The sequence below is a fragment of the Macadamia integrifolia genome, chromosome 4 (assembly GCF_013358625.1).
Source record: "Macadamia integrifolia cultivar HAES 741 chromosome 4, SCU_Mint_v3, whole genome shotgun sequence".
In the NCBI taxonomy this organism is placed as follows: Eukaryota; Viridiplantae; Streptophyta; class Magnoliopsida; order Proteales; family Proteaceae; genus Macadamia; species Macadamia integrifolia.
Genome location: NC_056560.1, coordinates 6119499 through 6125586, shown reverse-complemented (window position 1 = coordinate 6125586; position 6088 = coordinate 6119499). Strand labels below are relative to the sequence as shown.

General features: G+C 44.3%; 1 pseudogene; it reads right to left on the bottom strand.

Annotated features, from left to right (window-relative positions):
* Window positions 1-5065: 5065 nt before the first annotated feature.
* LOC122075157 lies at window positions 5066-5823 on the bottom strand (annotated as a pseudogene).
* Between the last annotated feature and the right edge of the window lie 265 nt (window positions 5824-6088).

Genomic DNA, 6088 nt, shown 5'->3' with positions numbered 1-6088 from the left:
GAAATACATGATTAAAAGTTTAAAGCAAACAAGATATACTACAGAGGATAATAAATAAATAATAATATTATATACTTGTGAGTTATCTCTCAAGTCTCAAGTCTCAAGTCTCAACAATCGACACTCAACGTACATCGGGTAAATCTGTGTTGTAGGTATAATAAATCTGTGTTTTTTTTTTTTATTTAAAAAAAAAAAAAAAAAAAAGATTAACAGAAAAAATGGGATACCTTGAATGCATAGATAGAGTCATTCTAACTAACATAAATAATTTACATCATTCTACGATATTTCCAAGTATATTCTATAGAAAAAAGGAAAATTTATAGTGCTACTCCTTAGAGAATGCCACTATTAGAGAGACACCGCTTGCATAATTCCAAATTATGCTCACACCCCCTACCGTCAATCTTTGTTAAGTGAGGATTTAAAATGACAAATTTACCCTTTTGACTAAAACACATGACCAAATCATATTATACCCAAGTCCCTCAATACCCCTAACCTTCACTCACCTTCAACTTGGACTTCAGACGAGTGAGTATGTTGACGATACGAGTGAATGGAAGGAAAGAGATTTTCCATTAAAAAAATGGAGTTATGATGAATTTCCATGTCAGATTTGATTTCTTACCTAGTCCCAGAAGAAGAGAAAGGGGATAGGGGAAACCTTGCCTGATACCAAGACCAGAGGGGAAATACTCTGCGTGATTGCCGTTAAGTAAGACAGAGAACCGGGGGTAGAAATACAACAGTGAATCCAGTGGACAAAGGAGGGAGGGAAGGACATCTGAAGCAGGATTTTGGAAATGAAGTCCCAACTGAGAGAGTCAAAGGCCTTATGAATATCAATTTTGAGGAGAAAAGAAGGGGAGTGAGATTTTCGGTCAAAGCCCCTGACAATCTCGTGGCAAAGAATGATATTATCCTCTATACTCCTACCAACGATGAAAGCCGATTGATTCAGACTCAAAAGAGAGTTAATGACTTTTCTAATCCTATTAGCTAGGATTTTGGCAATGAATTTATAGAGGTTGCAGAGAGAAATTGGCCTGAAGTCATTAATAGAGTCAACAACTTTTTTAGGGATGAGAGAAAGGAAGGTGTGATTGATTCCCTTGATCTGAGTGGGATTGTAGAAGAAACTTCTAATAACCAGAATGAGATCATTACGAATGATGTTCCAGCAAGAGGAGAAGAAACCCATGCTGAAGCCATCAGGACCAGGGGCTCTATTGCTTTGTGGGAAAGGATGGCAAAGAGAATTTCATTATCTGAGAGAATAGAATGGAGACTAGGGAGGAGATTATCTGGAACGAATTTATTGAGAAGATTGTGGGGGATAGAGGAGGGGGGAGAAGAGGAGAGGAGAAAGTTCCAAGGAAATAAGAGAACTTCAGATTTAATATCCTCATGGTTGGTAAGCTCATTACCAAAAGAGGAGATGAGCTTAGGAATGGAATTCACATTGGATCTAGCTTTGAGGGAGCGATGGAAGAAAGCAGAGTTAGAGTCTCTAAGGTCAAGCCACTTGATACGAGCTTTCTGATGGAAGAAGCTTTCTTCTTGAGCCAGAAGCAAGGCTAGCTCAGAGGTAATGGGTTTTTCTTCCAAAGCAAGCTCAGGGTTGAAAAGATCAATTTGGATTGGACGGAGAGGAGCTTATCCCGACAGGAGGAGACACGGGAGGAGATGTTATCAAAGGTGGAGGAATTCCAGAGTTTGAGAGTAGCCTCGACAGATGTCAGATTTTTAGTAAAAGCAATAAAAGGAGGGAAGGATGGATGAATAGGAATAGACCAGGCATCTTGAATGATGGGGAGGAAATCAGAATACGTGGTCCACATATCAAAGAACTTGAAGGGCTCAGGGCCAAAGGAACGGAAGGGCAGAACATGGATATCCATAAGACTATGGTCAGAGATACCGGGGAGATCAAAGCAAGTGTGAGAGGATGGATAGCCCTACAACCAAGCTTCATTGACAAGAGCACGGTCTAGCTTACAGGATATACGAGATTGTCAGATCTTCTGTTATGCTAGGCTTACAGGTAATACGAAGATTGCCAGATCTTCTGTTATGCGAGGAGAATTTGACTCCAGATCGTCGGAGATCACTAAGACCTAGATCATCAATACAGGTATTGAAGGAGTTAATAGCTTGATTGTCAATAGGGTTACCTTCGTGCTTCTCATGGTGAAGTGAATGACATTTAAGCCAACACCAACCCCCCAAGGGTTGGAGCCAGTAGTGGGGGCAAAGTATAAGATATCAGACCAAAGGGGGAGTCTTAGGGAAGCAAAAATATGGGCATAAATAACCGAAAGAAAGCAGATAAGGGAACCAGAAGGATGAGAGATAGAGAGGTGAATCACTTGGGCTGAAGAGGAGGGAGAGGAGATAGTGAGGGATTTGGGGTCCCAGAGATTCCAAATCCTACCATTAGGACTCTAGAGGTAGTTCAAAAGAAAAGACCAGGAGGGAGCAATGGAAGAGGCAATACGAGACGCATTGGCCTCAAAAACACGGGTTTCAAGTAGGCAACAAAGATTGAACTTAGAGGAACAGATCTGGGATCGAATCTCCGCTTGCTTGGCCAAGGAATTGAGGCCCCGAACATTTCAAATGGTCCAAGGGATCATTTAGAGCAAGGGGAGGAGGGCAACAAATACTCTGAGGGATAGAGAGGATTTAAAGAAGAGGATGAAGCTACTGAAGAGGGAGTCATAAGGTTGGGAACAAAAGCAGGGAGGGTGGCAGGGATGGGTGTGGATTTGGATTGGGTGACAGTGGTGGAGGGTTTTTTGTACGAGGTAGCAGAGGTGGTGGTCTTTTTCTTTTTTGTAGCCAAGGGGACAACATGCAATATTGGGGGGGGGGAGGGAGTGGGGGTTGATCCTTGAAGTAGCAATGCTTAATTGGATAATACTTGAAGCATCAATGGCGTAGGAGAGGCCAACCAAAGCACCAATGCTAGGGTAAGACGACTGTCTAGCATCTGTAGGGGAGCATTAAGAGCTGTCTAGAGATGGGGCCCATGGGGGCTGGAATGCTGGGGGAGAGCAATAGCCAAAGTATTGCAATTAGGCAAAGAAGGGACTGTAGGCCCTTCCAAGGCAGAGGCATGCATCAAAGTCGAAGAAGGGGTGACTAGGGGGTCACACATTCATTCACCATAAGACGTGAAGCTTTCGAGGTCGAGATAAATAAATTAGCCAATAAAGAGACATTTGAAGCCGTGGAGTAGGTCAACAATAGGGGTAGCAACGGCAGCAAGAGGCGTGAGAGTATCTGAGGATGAACCAAGGTCAGCATATGGGACGACGATCACTGGAGATGAAGCCGTAAGAATCAGGTCAGCTGAGGGATCATCACCCTCGGTAGGGGCAGAGGACGGTTGTCAGAGACCACAGTTAATGAAGAACTAACACGAGGAACACTAGAGAGTCAAGGGTTCACTGTCGAAGGGTAGGGAGAACCAGCGGTAGCATCTGGTAAAGAAGAAGGAATGGTCGGGTCAGGTAAAGCAAATGGTTGGTCGGGGTGGGTGGCCAGGATAGGGTCCAGGTTTGTGGAAGGGTTTGGATTTGGGTTTGGGTTATAAAGATTCCTAAGATAAAGAGGATAGTCCATCGAAAACTTGGAGAACGTATTAAGCAGCTGGACTAAGATAAAGTGGTTCAGCGGATAGAAGGGGGTTCAAGTGGTTCTGGTTCAGACTGGGATTGGCCAGAAGGTTTAGGGTTAATAATAATAAATGAAGAATGGGAAGAGAAGGAGGGGGAGGCAGAAGAGACGGAATAGGCGACAGAGAGAGGGAGAAAAGGTGGCAGAGGTAGCAACACAGGTAGGTAGGAAGGGATAGTAGCAGATGATAGGGACATGAACTCAAAGGAAGGAGGAATATAGGTACCGTCAGAAGGAGGCAGAGGGATGAAGGTAGAAATAGAAGGATGCAGGGTATCAACAACATCGATTCTATTGGTTTCCATAATAGTATCAGATTGGACATCCTTAATAGAGGACTCCAGAACCGAGAACTGGTTTTTCCCAAAGGATAAAGGGGTATCTGAAGAACCATCGGTCTTGGACCCAGTGGCGACCCCAGCTAGATTAATGGTGAGAGCCTCCATCGGCGGTGGCTGGTAAGACAAATCAGTTAGATTTTTCTTTCCTTTTCTTCAGTAGGTCTGCACAGTGAAGGCGGAATCGGTAGGAGCTTATGTAGTTGAGTTGATAAGAGGGGGCTTTGTTGCAATTGATTTAGCGTAGAGGGCTGTAGAATGGACAAAACATTTACAAATAGTACACATTGGAGGGATCTAGTCATACTTTACTTCTTGGGTGAAGGAGAAGCCTTCAGCATCCATCACAGTAACCGTGGATGGGAGAATCTGATCGGCTTGAACTTCATTTAAGCAAAAGATAACTAATCCATGACCCTAGTTCTTTTATCCGAATAGAGGGGCTTACCGATGATAGAACTGATGAGGCTGAGGCCTTTAACGCACCAGAAGTGGAGAGGAGGATTAGGGAAGATGACCCATAAGGGTATGGAGGTGGGATTTACTAAAGGAGGTGTACTCATCCCATTGTTGCAAGAAAATGCGTTTTTTCCCAATATACCATGGGCCTCTATTAATGGTTGAGGATTTTTCAATAGAAGCAGCAAAGTTGAAGACAAAGGTCCTATTTTCAAGCATAAAAAAGGTGAGAGCACTAGAGGGTTTCCATTGGTTTAGAAGAGAAGCTTTGACAACATTGAAGGGGCGGTTTGCTGCCCGGAAAGGAACCAACAAGGCAATTACTCAATTTACGGATCTCAGGAGCAAGGTGGCAAGGCGGACAACGACCTATAGGGGTGGAGTTGCAAGTGATTGGAGGATGAAAGAACAGAGAGTGTCCAGCTGCTGGAGGGAGGAGACGACTGAGGTCCAGGAGGAGGATGGGGGGGGAGAGGAGGTATTGGTAGGGAGATGGGAAGGGAGGTAGCTATCAGGGATAGGAGGGGGACCATCAGCGTAGGCCGCCGGAAAAAGGGGAGGGGGCATCAGGTCAGGTCAGGTCATGGCAGGGAGGTGGGGAGACCACAAAAGCACTTCTTGTTAGCATATTGAGTCCCAGAAGAAGAACATAAGGTGATGGTATAATATACTCCCAAACAGGTAAAGGTACTGGTAGGATCAAGCATAACTATAGGATCTCAAGCAAGCAGACTTGAACATCACAGAGTATACCAGTGGCTGTCAAATTGTGGGGGTATTGAAGGCACCGCTGCAATAGTACTTAGGACTCCCAAATGCCTCAGTCACACTCTTACAAGCATCACCATGTCCTACCCTCAACTTCGAGGGGGGTTGCTGGTTCAAATCTGTGGTGCACTAGGTGGAAGCGCAGGTTCCTATGTCACCACTCACATCCACCATAATAGGTAGATTGTACCCATCTACTAAGCTCGCATCATAGAAATTCGGACTACCGGAGCCCAATATGAATTCAACTAGCATTGCAGGAGGAGCAGCACTAGTGCCGTTGCATTCTACTTAGCTTGATCCACAGTCGTCTTGGAGCATGTGCCTTAGCTTGTAGTGTCAAAATTGCAGCCTGCTCTGCCCAGAACCTCTCGGACCACCTTGTTGGAACCTGGAAGGAACGTAAGCTGCCATTTGGGAGGTCAAATCCTATGCTATCTAAACTTGGGCTGCATGCGTTGGCAAGGATTCCATGCCAAACTGTGTAGTCACATTTGTTTACAAATGTAAATGTAGCCCCTGAAGCACCAGAGAGAGAGAGAGAGAGAGAGAGAGAGAGAGAGAGAGAGAGAGAGCTTCTGCTAAATCAAACACAAAAGGGTATTTTGGTATTTAGAAAAAAATACTCACTGATGTCAGCATTTAAGATATATTTCGGAACAGAGATACGGTAGGGGGTGTCAGTGTAATTTGGAATTATGTAGGGGGTCTCTCTAATAGTGGCATTCTCTAGGGGGTGTCACTATAAATTTCCCTAAAAAATGATTTTTGAGAAGATGGAATTTACCTTTTTTTATCCAAGCTCCTTTCTTTAGGTAGATTTGCTATGAGTGTGC